Source organism: Thalassophryne amazonica, chromosome 13, assembly GCF_902500255.1.
Source record: "Thalassophryne amazonica chromosome 13, fThaAma1.1, whole genome shotgun sequence".
Classification (NCBI taxonomy): Eukaryota; Metazoa; Chordata; class Actinopteri; order Batrachoidiformes; family Batrachoididae; genus Thalassophryne; species Thalassophryne amazonica.
Window position 1 is genome coordinate 7,016,616 of NC_047115.1, and position 26,508 is coordinate 7,043,123.

The window sequence follows — 26,508 nt, forward strand, 5'->3', positions numbered from 1 at the left end:
CTAATTGGATTTACATTCAGTGGATTTTATTAAGAATCTGTGACTCATACAGGAACTTTATAATAATCTGGACTGTAGGTCAGTAGGCTGAGTGAGGAGGATTGTAGATATCCCTCCGCTCAGCGCTTTATAGGCTGCTGTGGTCAGCGGAGGAGGGGGAGACCTGCTGCTGTTCGGTGATAACAGAGACTTTCACTTTCAGTTGGCAAACATCAGAAAAGTCTCCGGTAATGCCAGGAAAAGTAGCTAGACTTGTCATGAGTCACTTTTGAGGAAATAAGTCATCAGTAGGGTTTGGAAAGTCGCCACATTTAGCGAGAAAGTCGCCAAGTTGGCAACACTGAATGTAAACACATGCAACGTGAACTCACCCGTGCACAGTCCTGTACTGAACCGAACGTCCCGTATTGAAATGGTTCAGTACAAATACATGTACCGTTACACCCTTTCAGTCCAGTTTCTGACAATGGAGCCACTCAGCTTGAGCTGACATTAGCCCGTTAGCATTGTGTTACATGACACAAGTGAGTTTGTAATGCTAAAGTTAGCCTGAAGTTAGCCAGTTTTCATACCCTCCATTAGCATAACACTTTGCAATGCCCGTTAGCATCGCAATATGTGACACTGGCACATTTTCATGCTAACATTAACATGTTAGCATATAATTTTGTGACAACCTTTAGCATTATGTTATGTGATATTATTGAGATTTAACGCTAACACGAGCCCATTAACATATCATTTTGTGATGTCCATTAGCATCATATTATGAAACACTATCAACTGTTCATGCTAACATTAGCTCATTAGCATAACACTTTGTGATGCCCATTAGTATCTTGTGATATCACACTCGTGGGTTTTCATGCCAACATTGTTCCATTGGCATAGCATTTTGTGATGCCCATTAGTATCTTGTGATATCACACTCGCAGGTTTTCATGCCAACATTGCTCCATTGGCATAGCATTTTGTGATGCTCATTAGCATCATGTTATGAGACACTATCAAGTTTTCATGCTAACATTAGCGCATTAGCATAACATTTTGTGATGCCCGTTAGCATCGCATTGTGTGACACTAGCGCATTTTCATGTCAACATTTCCTCATTAGCATAACATTTTGTGACGACCTTTAGCATTGTGTTATGTGACACTCGTAAGTTTTCATGCTAACATGCTAGCCCATTAGCATAGGATTTTGTGAGGCCCATCAGCATCATGTTACTTAGCGATAGAGACTTTTCAAGCTAATGTCAGCTTGTTAGAGTCGCATTATGTGACGTTAGTGCAGTGAATGATTAAATCCGTGGTGAATCGGTGCTTTAAGGCGCTTCAGGTTCTTCAGCCATCTCAAGTTTGGTGCTTGGCAAACCTGAAATCCAAAACAGTGCTGCAACGCAATAACAATGTTTATTCCCCCCTTTTCCAGAAGCGAGACTGTTGAGAGATCATTGAGTGTCCAAAAAACTTGCCAGATCTGTCAATGATCTGTGAGTGAAGCGATTCACACAAGTAAGGTCTGACGATACGAATACTGGAGGGTGGGATACCTGTCACCAGGAGCTACTAGGAACCAGAGGGTCACAGCCAACTTGAGTTCTGATTCCAGACTTTCTCTCCAGTTTCTGTCATCTTTCATAATTCTCGGGCCCAGCCTTTGCAAGAGCTTGTTGAACGCGGACGGCTCCATGCACAGGTATCTGCAGAACCCCCCCACCTCCCACCCCACCCTCATCTTCCAGCCTCAGTTCTTGTATCTGCTGGCTGTCATCTCCAAACTGTAACCTTGTCTGTTGTGTCAGCCAGGAACCTGATCATCATTGATTTTATCATATTACATAAAAAAATAAAATAACCAAATCAGATTAACTTTTGTAAAGTCCTGTGTGAGGGATTCTGTCTCCCTGCAAATAATTGACCTATTCCAGCTCTGAAAAGGTTAATGAGGTAATATAACATGCAGATGGATGTGTCGCCAGTATCTGGATGGCGGCACACGCCTCCCGACCGCAGGCGACGGATGTCCCGCGAATTTGTCTTCCTCACAGACGATGTGAAGAAATCACTCATCTGCTCACTGGACAGATTACATACACTCTGGATTTCATTAAGCTGCACAACAGTTTGCAGCTTCCGCAGAATGTCGGCAGTGGAGCTTTCCCAAATATCAATATTCAAAAATGTTTTATCCAGAAAAAACCCAAAACAAAACAAATCCGTAATAAAATAAAAATATGTGAAGAGTAAACACATTTATATTTTGTGCTAAAGCCGAGCTTTGTGAATATAGAGCTATAAATAAACTCTATGATGTATAACACAAAATCAAATTGAACAATTATATAGATTTACTGATATAATATCTTACGACAACTGGGACACAAACGGCGTCCGTCTCCACAGGTGAATAAAGTCTGTTATCATTAATGCTGCTGAGGACAACGAAGGTCTAAACTGTCCACAGATACATGTACATGTACCATGAGTACATTAATGTAGATTTACTGTGAACGCCAACCAATGACAGAGTGAGGGGACTGTAGGGTTTTATGCTGTCATAAGGCAGGAATGTTCAGTTGTCCTTTTATCTCTTCCTTGTCTCTCAGTGTTGAAGAAAGGGAGGAAATTAAACATTTTCAGGCTGAACCTGATCCTCTTTTCTTCTAAGAGGAGGACAGGTGCTACTACACTCAACAAAAATATAAACGCAACACTTTTGGTTTTGCTCCCATTTTGTATGAGATGAACTCAAAGATCTAAAACTTTTTCCACATACACAATATCACCATTTCCCTCAAATATTGTTCACAAACCAGTCTAAATCTGTGATAGTGAGCACTTCTCCTTTGCTGAGATAATCCATCCCACCTCACAGGTGTGCCATATCAAGATGCTGATTAGACACCATGATTAGTGCACAGGTGTGCCTTAGACTGCCCACAATAAAAGGCCACTCTGAAAGGTGCAATTTTATCACACAGCACAATGCCACAGATGTCGCAAGATTTGAGGGAGCGTGCAGTTGGCATGCTGACAGCAGGAATGTCAACCAGAGCTGTTGCTCGTGTATTGAATGTTCATGTCTCTACCATAAGCCGTCTCCAAAGGCGTTTCAGAGAATTTGGCAGTACATCCAACCAGCCTCACAACCACAGACCATGTGTAACCACACCAGCCCAGGACCTCCACATCCAGCATGTTCACCTCCAAGATCGTCTGAGACCAGCCACTCGGACAGCTGCTGAAACAATCGGTTTGCATAACCAAAGAATTTCTGCACAAACTGTCAGAAACCATCTCAGGGAAGCTCATCTGCATGCTCGTCGTCCTCATCGGGGTCTCGACCTGACTCCAGTTCGTCGTCGTAACCGACTTGAGTGGGCAAATGCTCACATTCGCTGGCGTTTGGCAAGTTGGAGAGGTGTTCTCTTCACGGATAATGCGAAGGAGATGTGTTGCACTGCATGAGGCAAATGGTGGTCACACCAGATACTGACTGGTATCCCCCCCCAATAAAACAAAACTGCACCTTTCAGAGTGGCCTTTTATTGTGGGCAGTCTAAGGCACACCTGTGCACTAATCATGGTGTCTAATCAGCATCTTGATATGGCACACCTGTGAGGTGGGATGGATTATCTCAGCAAAGGAGAAGTGCTCACTATCACAGATTTCGACTGGTTTGTGAACAATATTTGAGGGAAATGGTGATATTGTGTATGTGGAAAAAGTTTTAGATCTTTGAGTTCATCTCATACAAAATGGGAGCAAAACCAAAAGTGTTGCGTTTATATTTTTGTTGAGTGTAGATGATCCATCCCATGTTCTTCACTTTGAGTATGAGTTTTTAAACCTTCTGACAGAAGAACCAAAATATAGACTCAACTGTTCTACAAACTCTTTTGCATCCCAGTGCATTTCATTTTTTGCCACTTATCTGGGTCTGGGTTACAGTGGCAGTAGACCAGCAGCTTAACCCACACTTCCCTATTGTTGGCCAAGTCCTGTAACTCTTCCTGGGGGCTCTTAAGGTGTTCCTAAGCTTGCTGGGAAATATAATCCCTCCAGCATCTCCTTGTCATTCCTGGGGCCTCCTCTCAGTTGGACATAATAGAAGACCTCCCTGGGAAGACCACCAGGGGGAATCCTCACCAGATGCCTGAAGCACCTCATCTGACTCCTTTTGATGTATAGAAGCAGCAGCTCTGCTGTGAGTCCTTCCCAGATAGTTGAGCATCTCACCCTATCCAGGAGTGTAAACGCAAATACCTGACTGAGGACTCTTGTTGTCCTGACCACAGGTGAGAATAAAAGCATAAATCGACGAGTAAATTTTGAGTCTTGCCTGTCGGCTCAGCTCCTTCACCATGATGGGCCAGGACAGCGTGACTAAAACATCAAATGCCACCCCACTCCACTATCAATCTCACTCTCCAACTTGCCCCCATGAACAAGACCCCAAGGTAGTTACCTAAACAAAGGCTGATTGATGAATGCTGCTGCATGTGGAATAAGAAGATTTCCAATGTTCAAAATAAAAATTGTGTACTGAAAATGATGACAAGAGAGTCAATATTTAGCTTCCTGCATTGCCTTAGAATGCATGAAAAGGCTATAGATTTTGTACATTTTGTGGGTGGGCATGTTTCCAGACCATTGGGGGCGTATGTTCTGCAAATTCAACCCCAGTCACAACCCCACCCCCACCCCTCCACCCCCATCAGGTGACTCAGGATCTTTTTCCTCTTAATGTGGGAGTTTCTTTTGTGTGCAGAATTGTGAGACAAAAAGAAAAGTTAGACCAAATATTATTTCCTAATGTGTTAATTTTAATCTTTAGGACCACAATCCTTTTGACCAATAAGTGCAAACATCATTTTCATCTCTTACGTTTAGAAAAAAAACAAAGATCTGAGAGATGCTGATTGACAGAAATAGAGGAATCCTCCTCAGAAACCAGATGTGAGAAATCCAGGATGTTCACTCACGCTATGAAAAATGATACCTCCGTTTCATCAGAGAGGAGAGAGAAAAAAAATCCTCAAAGAAACGGTAATAGATTGATGCCTGTTTATTTTGTTGCTGAATGTCGATTTTCTAGCCGTGATTTTCCACACCAGTAAACAGTTGAAATGATCCCCAGCTTGCCGTCAGCAAACATAATCTGCAGACAGTAATGGTGCTTTCATGTCATACAAATTAAACACACCTGAAGGGATTGCATTAAGGATGTCTGCTGCAGAGGCTTTCACCAAAGCTGGACCTGGTTCTATCAGTGGATCTGGATTAAAATGAGACCTTGAGGATGCTGATGTTTCCAGAGTTTTTGTGCAGGTGGAAGTGTCTGAGGGATTGTGCTTTCTTTCAGCCTCTGGGAGAAGTGCTGTCCAGGTCAGGGCCTGTCCAGAGGACCTGGGACCCCTGGTGACCAAAACATCATGACAATTCCCTCCATCCCTATTACCCCCCAACCCCCCCCCCCATGTCTCTCCGCTCCCCTCACCCTGGCTTCCTCCCTGCCACCTCGAAGGCAGTGCGGTTTTTACTGCTGCAGCCTTCAACTCCCCAAGCTGGGCGGCGCAGGCCCCTCCTGCTGCAGCCTTCACCCAATTTACCTCAATTTAGGTGACAGACTGCTTCATGTTTAGAGCACATAAACAATGTCAAATGTATATGTGTTGTTTTTAATTCTGATGCGTGCCATTATTACAGTAAACAAGTAATAATTATTGTCAGAAAGGTGTCGTGACACGGACCCACAACAGGGGGCGTTAATGAATGGACAATGGATAAGCCAAAAGGTAACAATTTAATGTTGTGAATCGCACAACGAGATACAGACAACGACAGAGAATGTGGATCGTCAATCATACACGAGGTGACGTGTGGGCAGGCTCGAAGATAGAAGACGTCTGGCAAGAGAAGAGCCGGATCCCACACAGTTTCCACCGCCAACGGATCTGAAGAACACCGGAGCCGCCAAGCCCTGCGCCCCAGGTGGCCACTGTCTTCAGCAGTCAGACCCGGTACTGCTGGCAGAAACAGAAACAGTTAATGGTGGGTGTGTGAATCTTACAGTGCTTAATTCCTCCAGGAGGGAAAGCCTCCACCTCCAGATACAGAATCACCTGTGCAGCTCCTGTCAGTCACTTCCCTGGAAGGGGTGAGAGGCGAAGACGTCGCGCTCACACGGGTGCGCGGAGGTCACGCAGCGGAGGGCCTGCTCCAGCTCCTGGTTAGCCCGCTCTGCCTGTCCTTTTGTCTGAAGGTGATACCCGGACGAGAGACTCACGGTGGCCCCCAGTTCCCTGCAGAAACTCCTCCAGACTTGGGAAGAGAACTGAGGACCACGATCCGAGACGATGTACGATGGTATCCCATGCAGCCGCACAACGTGGTGGACCAGGAGGTCTGCTGTCTCCTGGGCCGTCGGGAGCTTCGGGAGGGCCACGAAGTGGGCCGCCTTGGAGAACCGGTCCACTATCGTGAGGATGGTGGTGTTGCCCTGGGACGGCGGGAGGCCCGTGATGAAGTCCAGGCCGATGTGGGACCAGGGGCGGTGAGGCACCGGTAGAGGCTGGAGGAGGCCCGAAGTCCTTTTGTGGTCAGCCTTGCCCCTGGCACAGGTGGTACAGGCCTGGACATAATCCCGGATGTCGGCTTCCATAGACGCCCACCAGAAACGCTGCTGGACCACTGCCACGGTTCTGCGCACGCCTGGATGACAGGAGAGCTTGGAACCGTGACAGAAGTCCAGAACCGCAGCTCTGGCCTCTGGTGGGACGTACAGTTTGTTCCTCGGGCCAGTCCCCGGGTCCGGGTTCCATGCAAGGGCCTCCCGGACGGTCTTCTCCACGTCCCAGGTGAGGGTGGCCATGACAGTGGACTCGGGAATGATGGTCTCTGTTGGGTCCGACAACTTGGCCTTGGCTTCCTCTTCGTGCACCCGGGACAGGGCATCCGATCGTTGGTTCTTGGTCCCGGGGCGGTATCAATCAATCAACTTTTTTCTTATATAGCGCCAAATCACAACAAACAGTTGCCCCAAGGCACTCCATATTGCAAGGCAAGGCCATACAACAACTATGAAAAATCCCAACGGTCAAAACGACCCCCTATGAGCAAGCACTTGGCCACAGTGGGAAGGAAAAACTCCCTTTTAACAGGAAGAAACCTCCAGCAGAACCAGGCTCAGGGAGGGGCAGTCTTCTGCTGAGACTGGTTGGGGCTGAGGGAAAAAACCAGGAAAAAGACATGCCGTGAAGGGGGGCAGAGATCGATCACTAATGATTAAATGCAGAGTGATGCATATGGAGCAAAAAGAGAAAAAAACAGTGCATCATGGGAACCCCCCCACAATCTACATCTAAAGCAGCATAACCAAGGGATGGTCCAGGGTCACCCGATCCAGCCCTAACTATAAGCCTTAGCGAAAAGGAAAGTTTTAAGCCTAATCTTAAAAGTAGAGAGGGTATCTGTCTCCCTGATCTGAATTGGGAGCTGGTTCCACAGGACAGGAGCCTGAAAGCTGAAGGCTCTGCCTCCCATTCTACTCTTACAAACCCTAGGAACTACAAGTAAGCCCGCAGTCTGAGAGCGAAGCGCTCTAATGGGGTAATATGGTACTACGAGGTCCCTAAGATAAGATGGGACCTGATTATTCAAAACCTTATAAGTAAGAAGAAGAATTTTAAATTCTATTCTAGAATTAACAGGAAGCCAATGAAGAGAGGCCAATATGGGTGAGATATGCTCTCTCCTGCTAGTCCCCGTCAGTACTCTAGCTGCAGCATTCTGAACCAACTGAAGGCTTTTTAGGGAACTTTTAGGACAACCTGATAATAATGAATTACAATAGTCCAGCCTAGAGGAAATAAATGCATGAATTAGTTTTTCAGCATCACTCTGAGACAAGACCTTTCTGATTTTAGAGATATTGCGTAAATGCAAAAAGGCAGTCCTACATATTTGTTTAATATGCGCTTTGAATGACATATCCTGATCAAAAATGACTCCAAGATTTCTCACAGTATTACTAGAGATCAGGGAAATGCCATCCAGAGTAACGATCTGGTTAGACACCATGCTTCTAAGATTTGTGGGGCCAAGTACAATAACTTCAGTTTTACCTGAGTTTAAAAGCAGGAAATTAGAGGTCATCCATGTCTTTATGTCTGTAAGACAATCCTGCAGTTTAGCTAATTGGTGTGTATCCTCTGGCTTCATGGATAGATAAAGCTGGGTATCATCTGCGTAACAATGAAAATTTAAGCAATACCGTCTAATAATACTGCCTAAGGGAAGCATGTATAAAGTGAATAAAATTGGTCCTAGCACAGAACCTTGTGGAACTCCATAATTAACTTTAGTCTGTGAAGAAGATTCCCCATTTACATGAACAAACTGTAATCTATTAAACAAATATGATTCAAACCACCGCAGCGCAGTGCCTTTAATACCTATGACATGCTCTAATCTCTGTAATAAACTTTTATGGTCAACAGTATCAAAAGCAGCACTGAGGTCCAACAGAACAAGCACAGAGATAAGTCCACTGTCCGAAGCCATAACAAGATCATTTGTAACCTTCACTAATGCTGTTTCTGTACTATGATGAATTCTAAAACCTGACTGAAACTCTTCAAATAGACCATTCCTCTGCAGGTGATCAGTTAGCTGTTTTACAACTACCCTCTCAAGAATCTTTGAGAGAAAAGGAAGGTTGGAGATTGGCCTATAATTAGATAAAATAGCTGGGTCAAGTGATGGCTTTTTAAGTAATGGTTTAATTACTGCCACCTTAAAGGCCTGTGGTACATAACCAACTAACAAAGATAGATTGATCATATTTAAGATTGAAGCATTAAATAATGGTAGGACTTCCTTGAGCAGCCTGGCAGGAATGGGGTCTAATAAACATGTTGATGGTTTGGATGAAGTAACTAATGAAAATAACTCAGGCAGAACAATCGGAGAGAAAGAGTCTAACCAAATACCGGCATCACTGAAAGCAGCCAAAGATAACGATACATCTTTGGGATGTTTATGAGTAATTTTTTCTCTAATAGTCAAAATTTTGTTAGCAAAGAAAGTCATGAAGTCATTACTAGTTAAAGTTAATGGAATACTCAGCTCAATAGAGCTCTGACTCTTTGTCAGCCTGGCTACAGTGCTGAAAAGAAATCTGGGGTTATTCTTATTTTCTTCAATTAGTGATGAGTAGAAAGATGTCCTAGCTTTACGGAGGGCTTTTTTATAGAGCAACAAACTCTTTTTCCAGGCTAAGTGAAGATCTTCTAAATTAGTGAGACGCCATTTCCTCTCCAACTTACGGGTTATCTGCTTTAAGCTACGAGTTTGTGAGTTATACCACGGAGTCAGACACTGCTGATTTAAAGCTCTCTTTTTCAGAGGAGCTACAGCATCCAAAGTTGTCTTCAAAGAGGATGTAAAACTATTGACGAGATACTCTAACTCCCTTACAGAGTTTAGGTAGCTACTCTGCTCTGTGTTGGTATATGACATTAGAGAACATAAAGAAGGAATCATATCCTTAAACCTAGTTACAGCGCTTTCTGAAAGACGTCTAGTGTAATGAAACTTATTCCCCACTGCAGGGTAGTCCATCAGGGTAAATGTAAATGTTATTAAAAAATGATCAGACAGAAGGGAGTTTTCAGGGAATACTGTTAAGTCTTCTATTTCCATACCATAAGTCAGAACAAGATCTAAGATATGATTAAAGTGGTGGGTGGACTCATTTACTTTTTGAGCAAAGCCAATAGAGTCTAATAATAGATTAAATGCAGTGTTGAGGCTGTCATTCTCAGCATCTGTGTGGATGTTAAAATCGCCCACTATAATTATCTTATCTGAGCTAAGCACTAAGTCAGACAAAAGGTCTGAAAATTCACAGAGAAACTCACAGTAACGACCAGGTGGACGATAGATAATAACAAATAAAACTGGTTTTTGGGACTTCCAATTTGGATGGACAAGACTAAGAGACAAGCTTTCAAATGAATTAAAGCTCTGTCTAGGTTTTTGATTAATTAATAAGCTGGAATGGAAGATTGCTGCTAATCCTCCGCCACGGCCCGTGCTACGAGCATTCTGACAGTTAGTGTGACTCGGGGGTGTTGACTCATTTAAACTAACATATTCATCCTGCTGTAACCAGGTTTCTGTTAGGCAGAATAAATCAATACGTTGATCAATTATTATATCATTTACCAACAGGGACTTAGAAGAGAGAGACCTAATGTTTAATAGACCACATTTAACTGTTTTAGTCTGTGGTGCAATTGAAGGTGCTATATTATTTTTTCTTTTTGAATTTTTATGCTTAAATAGATTTTTGCTGGTTATTGGTGGTCTGGGAGCAGGCACCGTCTCTACGGGGATGGGGTAATGAGGGGATGGCAGGGGGAGAGAAGCTGCAGAGAGGTGTATAAGACCACAGCTCTGCCTCCTGGTCCCAACGCTGGACAGTCACAGTTTGGAGGATCCAAGAAAATTGGCCAGATTTCTAGAAATGAGAGCTGCTCCATCTAAAGTGGGATGGATGCCGTCTCTCCTAACAAGACCAGGTTTTCCCCAGAAGCTTTGCCAATTATCAATGAAGCCCACCTCATTTTTTGGACACCACTCAGACAGCCAGCAATTCAAGGAGAACATGCGGCTAAACATGTCACTCCCGGTCTGATTGGGGAGGGGCCCAGAGAAAACAACAGAGTCCGACATTGTTTTTGCAAAGTTACACACCGATTTAATGTTAATTTTAGTGACCTCCGATTGGCGTAACCGAGTGTCATTACTGCCGCCGTGAATTACAATCTTACCAAATTTACGCTTAGCCTTAGCCAGCAATTTCAAATGTCCTTCGATGTCGCCTGCTCTGGCCCCCGGAAGACAATTGACAATGGTTGCTGGTGTCGCTAACTTTACATTTCTCAAAACAGAGTCGCCAATAACCAGAGTTTGATCCTCGGCGAGTGTATCGTCGAGTGGGGAAAAACGGTTAGAGATGTGAACGGGTTGACGGTGTACACGGGTTGACGGTGTACACGGGGCTTCTGTTTAGGGCTACGCTTCCTCCTCACAGTCACCCAGTCAGCCTGCTTTCCCGACTGCCCGGGATCTGCCAGGGGGGAACTAACGGCGGCTAAGCTACCTTGGTCCGCACCGACTACAGGGGCCTGGCTAGCTGTAGAATTTTCCACGGTGCGGAGCCGAGTCTCCAATTCGCCCAGCCTGGCCTCCAAAGCTACGAATAAGCTGCACTTATTACAAGTACCGTTACTGCTAAAGGAGGCCGAGGAATAACTAAACATTTCACACCCAGAGCAGAAAAGTACGGGAGAGACAGGAGAAGCCGCCATGCTAAATCGGCTAAGAGCTAGTAGCTATGCAACCTAGCGGATTCCTAAAAACACACAAAGTGAATAATGTGTAAATAATTTAGAGGTGATTCAGCAGAAGGAGTGCCCCAATCAAGGCACCAAACAGGCCATGAAGCAGCACAGGCAACGCACGACAACAGTGAACGCACGACAACGGTGCTAAAATAAAACAAAATCGACTAAACACGCTGTGGAGCAGCACAGATAACGCACGACAACAGTGCTAAAAAATAAATAAATAAATAAATAAATAAATAAATAATAAAAAAATTAAATAAAAACAAAAGCGTTAGCAAGCTAGTTAGCTTGCCAACGCTGATGAAAGTTAGCTGATAAAAGTGCTCCGTCGCGATGTTTCGACCGTTAGAGGTCTTCCTTAGGCGTTGGAGCACAGTAAAAAAGTAAAAAAGTAAAAAGGTAAAAAAGTAAAAAAGTAAAAAAGTCTTGAAAAAGACTGTTTGTGTGTATGTGATCTGGAAGTCAACGCGCCCGAAGAACAGTGACCAGCGGGCTTGCCTGGGGTTCAGCCGCTTGGCGGTCCGGATGTACTCCAGGTTCCGATGGTCCGTGAAAACCGTGAAGGGCACCGTCGCTCCCTCCAACAGGTGTCTCCACTCCTCAAGAGCCTCCTTCACCGCCAGGAGTTCCAGATTGCCGACGTCATAATTCCTTTCAGCCAGGGTCAAACTGTGGGAAAAATAGGCACAAGGGTGGAGAACCTTATCGGACTCCCTGCTCTGGGACAGCACGGCTCCTATGCCTGAGTCAGAGGCATCCACTTCAAGTATGAACTGGCGATTAGGATCAGGCTGCACCAGAACTGGCGCAGTCGAGAACCGGCGTTTCAACTCCCTAAACGCGGCTTCGCACCAATCTGACCAGGTGAAGGGGACTTTAGTGGAGGTCAGGGCAGTCAGGGGGCTAACTACCTGACTGTAACCCTTAATGAACCTCCGATAGAAATTCGCAAAGCCGAGGAACTGTTGCAGTTTCCTATGGCTTGTTGGTTGGGGCCAATCTCTCACCGCCGCAACCTTGGCCGGGTCAGGGGCGACGGAGTTGGAGGAGATGATGAACCCAAGGAAGGACAAAGAAGTACGGTGGAACTCGCACTTCTCGCCCTTCACAAACAGCCGGTTCTCCAACAACCGCTGCAGGACCTGACGTACATGCTGGACATGAGTCTCAGGGTCCGGAGAAAAGATGAGCATGTCGTCTAGATATACGAAGACAAACCGATGCAGGAAGCCCCGCAAGACGTCATTAACCAATGCTTGGAACGTGGCAGGAGCGTTTGTGAGGCCGAACGGCATGACCAGGTACTCAAAGTGACCTAAGGGGGTGTTAAATGCCGTCTTCCACTCGTCTCCCTTCCGGATCCAAACCAGGTGGTACGCATTCCTAAGATCGAGTTTGGTGAATATTTGGGCTCCATGCAGGGGCGTCAACACTGAATCCAACAGAGGTAATGGGTATTGATTACGAACCGTAATCTCGTTCAGCCCTCTGTAATCGATGCATGGACGGAGTCCGCCGTCCTTCTTACCCACAAAAAAGAAACCCGCGCCCATCGGGGAGGTGGAGTTCCGGATGTAGGTCTCCATTGATTCTTGTTCTGGACGTGAGAGGTTGTACAGCCTGCTGGACGGGTACTCAGTGCCCGGGATCAAATCGATGGCACAATCGTACGGTCGGTGCAGGGGAAGGGTGAGTGCCAGATCTTTGCTGAAGACGTCAGCAAGATCGTGGTACTCCTCCGGCACCGCCGTCAGATTGGGGGGACTTTGACCTCCTCCTTAGCTGTCACACTGGGTGGAACCGAGGATCCTAAACATTCCCGGTGGCAGGTTTCGCTCCACTGCGTCACAACTCCAGACGGCCAATCAATCCGGGGATTGTGCTTCACCATCCATGGAAACCCTAAAATCACTCAGGAGGTAGAAGGTGTTACATAAAACACAATCTCCTCCCTGTGATTCCCAGACACAACCAATGTCACGGGCTGTGTCTGGTGTGTGATTAATGGAAGAAGGGTGCCATCTAGTGCCTGTACCTTCAAAGGTGAAGGCAGAGCCACCAGAGGGAGCCCTACTTCCTTTGCCCATCTGCTGTCCAGAAGATTCCCTTCTGACCCCGTGTCTGCTAGTGCTGGGGCGTGAAGGGTTAAATCCTCACTTAGGATCGTGACTGGGATTCGTGCGGATCTACGGGGCTTCCCCGCATGCGTGTTATGGCCCACCCTTAGCCCAGTATCTAAGGACGGGCGTTGTAGTTTGACTGTTTGGGGCAGTTCCTCTGTATATGACCACTAGAGCCACAGAAAAAACACTCCTCGCGGGCCAGCCTCCTTTGTCTGTCATTTGGTTTCACTTTGGCCCTGCTCGTGTCCATAGCTTCATCAGCAGGGGGAGCTGTTGCCACACAGAGCCCTCTGGCTGTGGAGCGTGGGGACGACGGCACCCTTTCGGACCCGGAAGGAAGAAGGACTGCTCGTGCCTGGCCACGCCCCCCGCCCTGCTCCCGACGGTGTTCCTCTAAGCGGTTGTCTAAGCGTATAACCAGGTTGACAAGCCCGTCAAAATCCCGCGGTTCCTCCTTAGCCAGCAGATGCTCCTTCAGGACCGGAGATAGTCCGTTTATGAAGGCGGCGCGGAGTGCAACGTTATTCCAGACGGACCTCGCAGCCACGATGCGGAAGTCGACTGCATACTCGGCTGCACTCCGGCGCCCCTGTCTCATTGACAGTAGCACGCTCGAAGCGGTCTCGCCTCTGTTGGGATGATCAAAAACCTGTTTGAACTCCCTTACAAACCCAGCGTATGACGTTAGGAGCCGTGAGTTCTGCTCCCAGAGCACCGTAGCCCAGGCGCGTGCCTCTCCTCGAAGCAGATTAATGACATAAGCCACCCGGCTAGCGTCTGACGCGTACATGACGGGACGCTGTGTAAAGACGAGCGAACACTGCATTAGGAAGTCCGCGCACGTCTCGACACAACCTCCATACGGCTCCGGAGGGCTTATGTATGCTTCAGGGGACGGTGGGGGGGGGGCCGTTGAACGACCAGTGGAACGTCTGTGTCGGGCATGGGACCAGCAGGAGGAGGTGCTGCAGCAGCGCTTTGATCGTGCACCTCCACCCTGGCGGTGAGAGCCTCCATCCTCCGATTGAGAATAACGTTCTGCTCGGTTACCAAATCCAACCGAGCAGTGAAAGCGGTTAGAATTTGCTGCAGCTCACCTAACACGCCTCCTGCTGGCGCCTGAGCACCTCGCTCTTCCATTGGCTGTTCAAGCTCTGGTTGACGCCCCTCGGGATCCATGACGCTGGCCGAGAAATCCTGTTGGGAAGGTGTCGTGACACGGACCCACAACAGGGGGCGTTAATGAATGGACAATGGATAAGCCAAAAGGTAACAATTTAATGTTGTGAATCGCACAACGAGATACAGACAACGACAGAGAATGTGGATCGTCAATCATACACGAGGTGACGTGTGGGCAGGCTCAAAGATAGAAGACGTCTGGCAAGAGAAGAGCCGGATCCCACACAGTTTCCACCACCAACGGATCTGAAGAACACCGGAGCCGCCAAGCCCTGCGCCCCAGGTGGCCACTGTCTTCAGCATTCAGACCCGGTACTGCTGGCAGAAACAGAAACAGTTAATGGTGGGTGTGTGAATACACACCCAGCAATCTTACAGTGCTTAATTCCTCCAGGAGGGAAAACCTCCACCTCCAGATACAGAATCACCTGTGCAGCGCCTGTCAGTCACTTCCCTGGAAGGAGTGAGAGGCGAAGACGTCGCGCTCACACTATCCGCCAATCCAGCTTCAGACTGTATCCACAGGAAAACGGCTGCACACAGAACAATATTCAGTCTCAGAAAACCACAGCAGAGAAGGTTACCTGAATGGTAGCTGATTTCTCGGCGGGGAGGTGGAGTTGCAGTCCGGCTTTTATGGAGGATGTAGTTGATGAGTGACAGCTGGTGTTGATGATGTGTAACAGCTGTCACTCCAGTAGTTCCGATGCCCTCTTGTGCTTGAAGCCTGCACTCCAAACAGGGCGCCATCTGGTGGTGGTGGGCCAGCAGTACCTCCTCTTCAGTGGCCCACACAACAATTATGGATAAATTGCTGTATTTTGTTTGAGGTAATTGGAGTATAAACGTAATTTCATTGTTGTGGCACTCGTGTAATGACAATGACAATAAATCTCATCTCATCAATCCCTCAGTGGACACGAAGACTGTCTCTTGATCGATTCCTGGATGGGATATCCACATCCAGAGTCGATCTGGAGATGCTTCTGTAAGGGTTTTTTTAATGTGGGAATGTTGTTGGCCTGCCGACAAACACAAGGCCATTGATTATCCTGGTCCAACAGTTGGGAAATTCCACATAATTGGGGTCTGAGGACCGGCTGCAGCCTTTACAACTGCTCATGATTTTGACACCAGACGACCAACAAATAGAGTGAGATTGAACTCCTGTAAATGGGTACCAGCCCACTGACTAGGGCAGTAACTTGTGATGGACGGGCAGTCCACTCAGGGCAAGTCATAGACTCTTATCACTTCCATGCTACAGCATCCGGGGATAAGCACTGGCCCAGTGGGCTTCAGGGTTTTTATTGTACTTAATTCTTCTTCTTTCATAAAAGGCAAAAAGAGTTTTCCTGAGCTCCCTTCTCACCTTACTGACATTTTCCCTTGAAGATGAGGTGTGTGATCTTGTAATCCTGTGTTTGTGATGGCATTTGACCTGCTGCTTTCTCAGAGATTTCAAATCAGCATCTTAAAATCTTCAGCACAGACTCCCGCCTCTGTTCTGTGGAGCTGCACAGTCCAACAAATGGCACTCTGAGGAAATGGAATGTTTGTGCCAAAATGTGGTTTGCACATTCTATTCCAGGTGATGCCACCTACTGGAGCCGATAATGACATTTTAACGAGCTCTATTTGCAGGCGGCTCACAGATATTACGAGATTGTATCAGTAAGAGTCTCTGATAGAACAAAGACTTCTGTTGGATGTTCATATTTCAGCCACACACACACACACACACACCTGATAAGGTTTAATTGAATATCTCCACCGTACCATGTCACACAGAACATGAGACATTATCAGCTGATATCTCTCTGTTCATCTCTGAGCAGTGGACACACTCATTTGTACTTCCTGTGAGCACCATCTTGGTGGTTCATTCCCAAACCCACCTGTTCTTAGACTGTTTGAATAAAGCACCATCTTGAATCAAGCAGAAACCTTGAGTAAGAACCGTCTCACTAACGTCTACAGTTGTGTTTATTTGTCCAAGGACACAGACAGGTTGTCTGAAGCACACACTTGGAATGGAACCCTGGTCTACATACTGGTAGTCCAATGGCCTAGAACACTGTATAAAGATATAATTTGGCTCAAAGTTCAAAATTTTAAATGCATTTTTAGAAATTCTTCATTTATTTAGTGAAATGGCACCTTTATCCATGTGGATGTTTTGGTGTTAAAAAATGGGTTTATCAAAGTCATAGGTTCATAAAAGCAGTGGATTATCCTTGTTTACACTCGGGGTCTCCACAGTAAATACAAGGTGGATCTGCAAGTTGATTTGGTGCAGGTTTTTATGCTGGATGCTCATCCTGACACAACTCCAAATTATATGAAGAAATGTGAGAGGGGTGGGGTTTGAACCGAGATCCTTTCTCACTGAAACTAACTACACCAAGGGGAGGTGATGGTCTAGTGGTTAAAGCCTTGGGCTTGAGACCAGGGGATCCTCTGTTCAAATCCCAGTCTGACCGGAAAATGACTAAGGGCCCTTGGGCAAGGTCCTTAATCCCCTAGTTGCTCCCAGTGTGTAGTGAGCACCTTGTATGGCAGCACCCTGACATCGGGGTGAATGTGAAGCATTATTGTAAAGAATCAGTATATAATATACTGTATGTCAAAAATGAAAATGTAACGTTTGAGTAAAAATGCTGCCCGCCACTATGCATGACTACATTTTTTGAGTGATTTAGATAAAATGAGACTGAATAAAGTCTGAATACTACATATCAAGCTTCATGGGATGTGAACAAAAAGAAAAGTGAGCACAATAACATTTTTAAGCTATTTTTTTGCACCACCCGTAGCCAAAAGACACCAATTCATGTCCCTCTGGGGCCGACACCATTGTATACGACTGCTAAGACCAAGCTTTACTAAAGTATAAATAACTTTTTAATGATATGAGATAGAAATATACTTTTGTTTTGGTGAAAAGTTAACTCTGCGGACTTTCGAGCCAGCCATCGGCCATCTTTGTACTCCTCATAGAAGCTGTGTGATGACGTGCGCAATGTGAGTGTCCAATCGGAATTGATTCACTGTCACATGGTTTTCCAAAATCCAATCGTAGGGTAGATTCACCTCACATGAAAAGCCAAAGCTTGTTTTCAGGAATGATATGTTACTAGTTGGGCCGTTTGAATAGCCCCCTGGGTGCTCCAATGAGTACCTACTATTGGTCTCCAATGCGCCCTGTGCCATTACGCACAGCGATCAGTGAAAGCAGATGGAGAGCCTCTGATGACAATCTCACATGCTCAAACAAAGAGTGTGTAACTATCAGGATTGCTCCACTAGTTTGCATGTGAATGTTACTGTTGCTTTTACCATGAAGACAAAAAAACAAAACAAAACAAAATGCATAGACAATTTTGTATATATTGTTCAAAATGTGCATTTGTGTTTATTGTTTGAACCTTTTTGTTGTACAGTCTTTCACACAAAACCTCAATTTATCTTTATAAAGTGTCAAAACATTTGTTTATTATAGTTTGCTGTGTGTTTTGAATAAATGTGTGTGGAAAATTATTTTCCGCTTTACTTTTCCTTCCTTATTTTTGATTGTAAACTTTTATTACACTTATAAAACACAACAAAAGCATATATATTATGAAAGCACAGGTTGTCCTGAAAAAAAGAGACATAAAACTTGATTGTGGGATGCAGGGGGAGCTGTTAACAGCAATAATAAAACATTTATGCCAGGCGAGTGAACTGTCCAAAAAATGCCCTCGGACCCCAGAGGGTTAATTTTATAGTCGGAAATAACTAATTGGCAGGGTATTATGGTCATTTTAAAATAGTAAAACTCATGTCTATTTTATTAAACAAGGAAACATACACATCTCCTGATAAACAGATCTATTCTGCCGTATGCACACGACAGCATCGAGTGTTCAGATTATGAACATTTGGTGGCATCATTACATTTTAAAAGATTGCATTTGCAAAATAAATACACTTGCTAATCTCAACTGGATCTCTTCTATTTTCAAATAACTCATCATTTGAGTAAAATCTCTCAGTCACAGAAACTCCAACATTTAATCCATAATTACTGTTCACGTATCCAGATGGCAAATTATTATTCCATGTACATTTTTCCTCACTAATTCTCTTTGCGTGAATAAAAATGAACTTGCTGTCTGTCCAGGGTGTACCGTGGCTCTCATGCTATATTTGCTGGGATTCTTCCGTGACCCTTAACTGGAGTAAGCAGGTACAGAAAATTAATGCATGAAAATTAAAATATTTAGAATTAAATATTTAGAATTAAAATATTTAGAATTTTCTGAGTGTTTATTGATCAGCTCTGCTCAGACACACAGCTGAGACACTTAGTTACAGACAGACGCAGATGACACAGTACCATGTGACCTGCTCCAGCTTCTCAGATTGTCTGTGAGTCAGGGATTGTTTAAAGAGAAGATGGAAACCAGAGCAAAGATGTCATTTCAGGAAGTGGTTGAGTGGAGGATCTGTGACATTCTGTTGCTGAGATACGAAAATACAAACATAACAAAAAAGTGGGAGCCATCTCTAAAGGATACAAGGTATCACAATAGAGGCCCGAATTAATACCTAGGAATTAACAAAGTATAGTTCTAGAGATCCAAAAGAAACTCAGTGCAGTCAGAGGTGTAGAGGGGTGAAGATCAGTGGACTCAGCACGCATCCTCGAAGGGAAGCGGTGCTGAGTGTGAGAGCTGTGGATATGTGGGGGGCAATCCTGACTCTCTGTGAGCCATCTGACAGAAAGTCCTTAATCCAAAGATGTGTGGAATGAGGTAGACTTGAGGTTCAGCAGTTTCCTCATGAGGCCATGGGGGAGGACAGTGTTGAATGCTGAACTATAATCCACGAAGAGAAGACGGGTGTAGTTACCCTGTTGCTCCAGGTGGGTCAGCATGGTGTGGATGCTCACAGCATCCTTTGTTGACCTGTTGGCCTTGTAAGCATATTGGTAAGGGTCTGAAGTGGGGGTCATGAAAGACATGATGTGACTTCTCACCAGTCTTTCAAAACACTTCATCACCACCAGTGTGAGTGCAACAGGCCGGTAGTTATTCACGCTGGTTATGGGGGATTTTTTGGGTAGGGAGACTGTGGTGGAGGTCTTCAGGCATGACTGTGTCAGGGACCACTTGAAGATTTTGGTGAGAATCCCAGCAAGCTGGTCTGCACAGTCTTTCAGCACCCGTCCAGAGACAAATTCAAATTCAAATTTATTAATTTATATAGTGCCAATTTGTGATGAGATCGCCTCAAGGTGCTTCACACAGCATAATAAAAACAGAGAAAATTGAATTAAAAATTTCAAAACACAATAAAAAGACAAAACCATAAAAGAACAAAAGAATAAAAACACATCATAAAACAATAAAACTAATGATAAAACAAGGAAAACAAATGAGTCTTTAAACGTGATTTAAAAGTCTCCACAGTATCTGATTGTCGTATGTGTGCCGGGAGATTGTTCCACAGAGCAGGGCACGGTAACAGAAAGCTCTGTGACCCGCAGACTTTTTATTCACCCTGGGAACACATAAAAGTCCTGCACGCTGTGAATGCAGGGCCCGAAGTGGTACATAGGGCCTTACCAGGTCAGCCAGATAGGGAGGTGCAAGTCCATGCAATGCACCATGGGAGTTCTGAGTTTTGGGGTTTCAAATGTTATTGTGGTTCATGTTAGTTTAGCAGTGTTGTTAGTGTTACTGATTTATTGTGTTTTTATAGCTAAATTGGTTTAGTCACTTTAATTAAGTGTCATGTTGGCATTACCATGAGTAAGATGGATTGTGCATTTGATGTCTTCCGCCATCATCTTTTTGTGGATATGTAAAAATAAAAGTGTGCATCCATGCGCATGTGCAGTTTTGACAACGGACAAACTGGGGAGAGCTGACATTTGCCGTTTGGTATGCTTATGTGTTTTGGGTCAAGGATGAATGTAACCAAAACAGAATGTTGATAGGACTAATATTTTTAGAAAAACCATGGATATTAGCAAACAACACTGAACAATGGATGTTGATACTTACATTCTGGACTCACATGCCAAGCCAGCAGGGGGCAGTAAATCATCTATATATTAAAAGCATGCATGTGTGATTTTATTGAGTAAATTCAATATAATTACATAATATAATTGTTAATATGTTAAAAATACATGGATGGCACAAGAAAGTGAAAACACTTATTTCCATTGTGGTTCATTTAAAATCAAATGACCAAACAGAAGTAATAATAATAATAAAAAATAATAATAATAATAGTGTGTATACAATAACAAGAACGTAAACAATTTATAAATACATTAAGAGAGTAAATTAACTTTACAAAACTACATAATTAACAGGAAATAAAAGGGTTGAGTTATTCTAAAAACTGCTGAAATCTAAGGCTCTAAAAACATTCTGGACTCACACACCATTCCAACTCATTACAGAAACTTTGCATAAGTTATTACCGTCCTTGAAAAATGTCAGCTATGTATTTTATAAACGCTACCCAATCTAGAACCCGTGGATCCCCACGGGCAACACACTAGAGTTAACGTTGTGGTGAGTCAAGGCATCAAATTGCAAAGTACTTGGCAGCATGGTGGCACATTTGGTATCACATTTACTTTCCACCGTTTCCAAGTTCCTCTCTGTGTGGGTTTCCACTGAGTCTCCCATTTCCAGCCATCTTCCACAGCCATGCCTTTGTAAGGTTTGCATATTGTGGCTTTGAATTGTCTTGTTGGAAAATGCATGTACATCCTTAGAAAAGATGCTGTTTTAAGACACCATATGTGGCTCGAAAATCTCAATGTAAGTGTACATTATCTTTGCAAAACTACTGACACAACCCAATGCCACAAGAGACCATGGCTTTTGGAGTTATTGTTAAAAATAGTCAGGATGGTTCTTTTCATCTTGGTTCCAGAGCACACAGCATCCATTTTGTTCAAAAATGCACTGTAATATTGATTTGTCTGACCACAGCAAATATCTCCACTGTGTGAAGGTCCAACCCAGTTGACACCACTTCTGGCATTTGTGAATGGAACACTGTGTTGTAGTGCTTGCCAAAAGGCTTCCCAAATTGATTCCTTGCCCATGTGGTTATATCAGCTATTGATTAATAACGGTCCTTGATGCAGTGCCATCTGAGGGATCAGAGATCACAAGTGTTCATCTTAGACTTACATCCTTGCTCTTTACGGACTGAAATTCCTCCAGATTCCTTGAATCATTTAATGATATTATAGACTGTAGAGGGGGAAAAGTACAAATTCCTTCCAGTCTTTCTTTGAGGACCATTGTTGTTAAACATTTTGATAATTTTCTCATGCCCATCTTTGCTCCTCAAAGACTAGGCCTTTCGTGGGCACTGAATTTCTACCAAATCATGATTACAATCACCAGCTGATGCAAATATGACATTGGCTAATAGCTATGTTTGCTTTTTTCATTGCCCATTGGTTCACATGGTCACATGGTTAAAAAGGTACACTTAGATTGGCTGTCAGCTCAGCCCACTTTGGGCTTCTTCAGATTTTTTTGGCACACTCCGCAGCGGTGCATACGCAACGCCGAGGTTCTCCTCAGGAGAAAAATGTGACATTCAAGCATTTTTTCCAAATATGATGCCTCATTCATTTTTTTTTTTATTTAACTTTTATTTAACCAGATTAGTCCCACTGAGATCAAGATCTCTTTTAGATGGAGACCTGGACAATTATAAAGCTTGCAAATCACCTAACCTATATGTTAGATCGCAGGTTAGGTGCTCATGCTCCCGACAAAACCCTGTTACTGCTGTTCTGCTCCACTGCTCAGTGGAGCGAGGACCAGAATGATCCATATGCATCTCTGTACTTAGAGAACAAATCTATTTAGAAAATAATTAATTATTCATAATCATTAATAATTGACAAACCCATGATATCAAATTTAACCTCAATCCCAAATTCCTGACTGATCATTTAAACACATCTTTAAAGAAATGAGAATTACCCAATAATATCATAAAGTCTCAGAGTGGAAAATAGTTCCTTCGAAAGATAGCAGCAGACAACAAAGAGGGATATTTTTAAGTGTCTGGGTGGAACACCTCAACACAAGCAGACACCATTCATCCAAAAACATTCTGTTGTTTTTGAAACTAACTTAAACCTTAGCAGCTGACTCAGAGGTATCAATCTCCTAAATGGAGATGATTGATTCTTTGTGTCTCTCCTTCGATACAGAGACAAATATTCCTTGGCACCTGAAGTGGTTAAAAGAACGAAGCGTAATAGTTGAGGTTGAACAGGCGTGTGGAACAAAGAAACAGAGGTGTGGGAATGAATCCACGCAGGGCTGGAACTGTCAGTGGTCTTTGGCAGTGATGGTTTAAATGCTTCTGAGGCTTTTTGAGCATCTGGTATGAGTCCAGAAAGCTGTGCATACAAGCATGTCACTTGACAAGATCAATTACCAATTCCTCCCAATTGTGATTGCTGTATTTTGCCTTTGAGTCAGCTGTTTGATAAGTTAGCCACTAACTGAAGTTCTATTCTATGTGCCAGTATAGCAGCATTAAATCTTTGTCTAATCATAGTGGAAATGTATTTGCAATCCTCCATTAGCCTAATTGTAGTGGGAGGAAAGGTTTATGGATGTTTCAGGAAAACCTTCTTGGTTGTGGCTGGGTTGACAGGTGCAAGATTTTTAGCTTGCTGCAGTCAGCACCATTGCATTCTGAACGATTCCCTTCTCAGCCGGTAATGGTATTCATTTCTTCCGTTTATGCCAAAAGCCAAGCAGGTCACTCAGCATTTTGCTGAAAAGAGGAGAAGGTAGGAAACAGAAGAAAGCAGAAAAACTTTATCCAGCAAAGGTTTCAATGGTCATCATGAATGCACTGTAATAGGTCCTTAATAACGAGGAAATAAGTAATGTCCTCACAGTATTCTCAAATGGCTCAAGGGTTGACAGGATAGCTAATGGCCTTTCAGGGTTTATGTGTTAACCCTCTTGGGTCCATGGACGCACTGGTGTGTCCAAGTATAATTTTAGTCATGTTTCTCTTAGTAGATCAGAGACCGAATGTCACAGAGACTTCATTCAACCACTTCCTGGATATACAAATTCTCATCCCTAAAATGGGTCACTTCTCTAGACCATCTTTGACTCACAGCTAACCCTAGAGGCTAGAGAAAGTCACATGTTCTCATCAATAATAATTACTATTTATGCTTGGCTTTCTCAGGAATCACAGCATGAAACAAAAACTGCGAACTGCGAATAGTAAAAGTACAGTAAAAATGTCCAAAAAAATTCCAAATTAAAGAGCTGATCAATTAAAAAAAAAAAAAAAAAATACAATGAACCCACATTTTTATGACTGTAGTGTTTCAAACACTGTGGGATGGTAACCTGTGGGCCAGACTGAAAAATCACCAAGGGCCGTTGGGCAAAGTCCTTAATCCCCTAGTTGCTCCCGGTGTGTAGTGAGCACCTTGCATGGCAGCACCCTGACGTCGGTGTGTGAATGGGTGAATGTGAGGCATAATTGTAAAGCACTTTGAGCTTCTGATGCAGATGGGAACGGGCTATATAAATGCAGTCCATTTACCATTTTCAATTTAAAAGTCCTGATGCTAAGTAACAGCACAGGCTGTGGTGTGCACATGCACTTCACAGAGCTCTCGTTAGTTGTTAAACTGTTCTCCTGGGAAACACAGTGTTAAAAAGTGAGTTCCACATACAGAAAAAGGTGCAACTCCAAACTCCAGTGCAATTTATAATGTGGTGCAATGTATGCATTTCTTTTTTCTACAAGAAACATTTTTGACAGGTGCAACATATACTCCAGAAAATTCTTCTTCAATAAAGTGAGTTTTTGATATAAAAGAATAAAATTTTACATATTAGGCAGATTTAGTTAGGGCCAGGGCTGGGAGTTTGTGCTGGTTTATTGCCACATCCACCCCACTGTGGAATCACTCTGGGTCTTGACTGGCAACAACTTAGATTATCGCTCCATCCTCAAATTGTAAAACTAGCCAGATACACCAGCCGGGCGATAAGTGGGCATCTGTTTGACGTTGAATTTCAGTCGTCCAGACTGAGGCACCCGCACGCTGTTTATTATTACAGGAATTTGGACAGTTGATTGTTTTGTCCTGATGTTCCATCGCAATGCATTCCATCTACATCTCATCACATTTAACACCAAGATATCCTCTGGAAAACCAGTACAGTCCTGGTAATTATGTTTTTAACAATAGTATTTCATAAATTTTACAGATGCAGATTCATTATTGTCATTGTTAACAAGTACAGTGAAAGGTAAGGTGCAAGCCTTTCAGTGCAAATATAAACCTGAGTAAACCACAGACAGACTTGAAAGGTGTGGGGAAGAAAAGAAAATAAACAGAAAATTTAACAGAATGAAAAAAGGTATGTGCAGATTGCAAATTAAAAAAAGAAAAAAATAAGAACACACACACACACACACACACATATATATATATACATACACACACACACACACACACACACACACACACACACACACACACACACATCACTTCCGACAAAGTGATGAATCTGAAAGGTGAGAATTTGTACTTCCGCAACTGGCTGCCCAATGAAAACCAGCTCGGGCTGCATTGACTGTCTATTGAAATCATCTGGTTTTGCTTTGTCTCTAACAGCCAGCTGATGGCTATCATTACCTGGAACTATGAGATTTACACACCAAGCTGACCTGAAATGTCACATTAAATTGACATTAAATTGACTTGAATGATGGGTCTGACCCCTTTGAAAAGTGATCAAATTACTTGTATTTGTATTGAGCTTGGTGATGTTTTCATCAGCCAAAAAATGGCCACCAGAATTATTATATATTATGTATATATATATATATATATATATATATATATATATATATATATATATATATATATATATATATATATATATATATATATATATATATTCTTCTTACCTTTATTTAACCAGGAAAAGAGTCTCATTGAGATTAAAAATCTCTTTTACAAAAGCGTCCTGGCCAAGACAGGCAGCAAGGTTACATGTCAATTTCAGCATTCCACCACACATACAGAATAAACAAATTACCAGCCAATGGAAAAGTTTCAGTATAAAAGTTCAAAAACAACACATTTTTACAATAATAATAAAAAAAATCAGTTAAAACAACTACATGTCAATGTGCCAGCATCTCTGTCATTTAAAAGTCCTTTAAAAGATTCTAAGGAGACCAGCTCCCTCAGTTTTAAGTCATTCTGTAAAAGGTTCCATGCAGAGGGTGCAGCAAACTGAAAGCCCTTCAACCTGGCTTTGCCTCAATGAATGGTATGTTATATGCAATTCAAGCTTTCACTGAATTGCATATTCCTTCAGAATGTAAAACATTCATTATTTGTTTTATATAGTGGCTACAATAGATCCTCCGCATATTTAGCTAAAGGCCACCCCCACTAGTGGGCGGGGTTCGCAACATGCAATGGTATAAAAAGTATGGAACCAAATTGCACGATAAATGCAATACAACACAAATGGGATGAGTAATCCATGTCACCTGACATACAAAGCACCAATCAAATGACAAGAATCCACTCAGCCCTTATACGTATATATAAGTTAATGTTTGCACCCATAGCTCAAGTGGCTTTGGCCTTAGTGGCCACCAGACCGAGGTTTGGGAAACCACACCTACAACTAATTTCCATCATCCATCCAGCAGGTTGCAGTGTTCAGCAGGTGACAGG

General features: G+C 43.6%; 1 protein-coding gene and 1 long non-coding RNA gene across 2 annotated transcripts in view; both read right to left on the bottom strand.

The window, feature by feature from the left end:
- LOC117522924 (pro-neuregulin-3, membrane-bound isoform) overlaps positions 1 to 26,508 on the bottom strand; it is a 1,011,312-nt gene that overhangs the window by 374,589 nt on the left and 610,215 nt on the right. The window lies entirely within an intron of this gene.
- Positions 273 to 25,250, bottom strand: LOC117522925. Its single transcript, XR_004564377.1, has 3 exons — positions 25,234 to 25,250; positions 21,249 to 21,253; positions 273 to 445 (listed from the first exon to the last, which is right to left on the bottom strand). It is a non-coding gene; the product is annotated as an uncharacterized LOC117522925 (long non-coding RNA).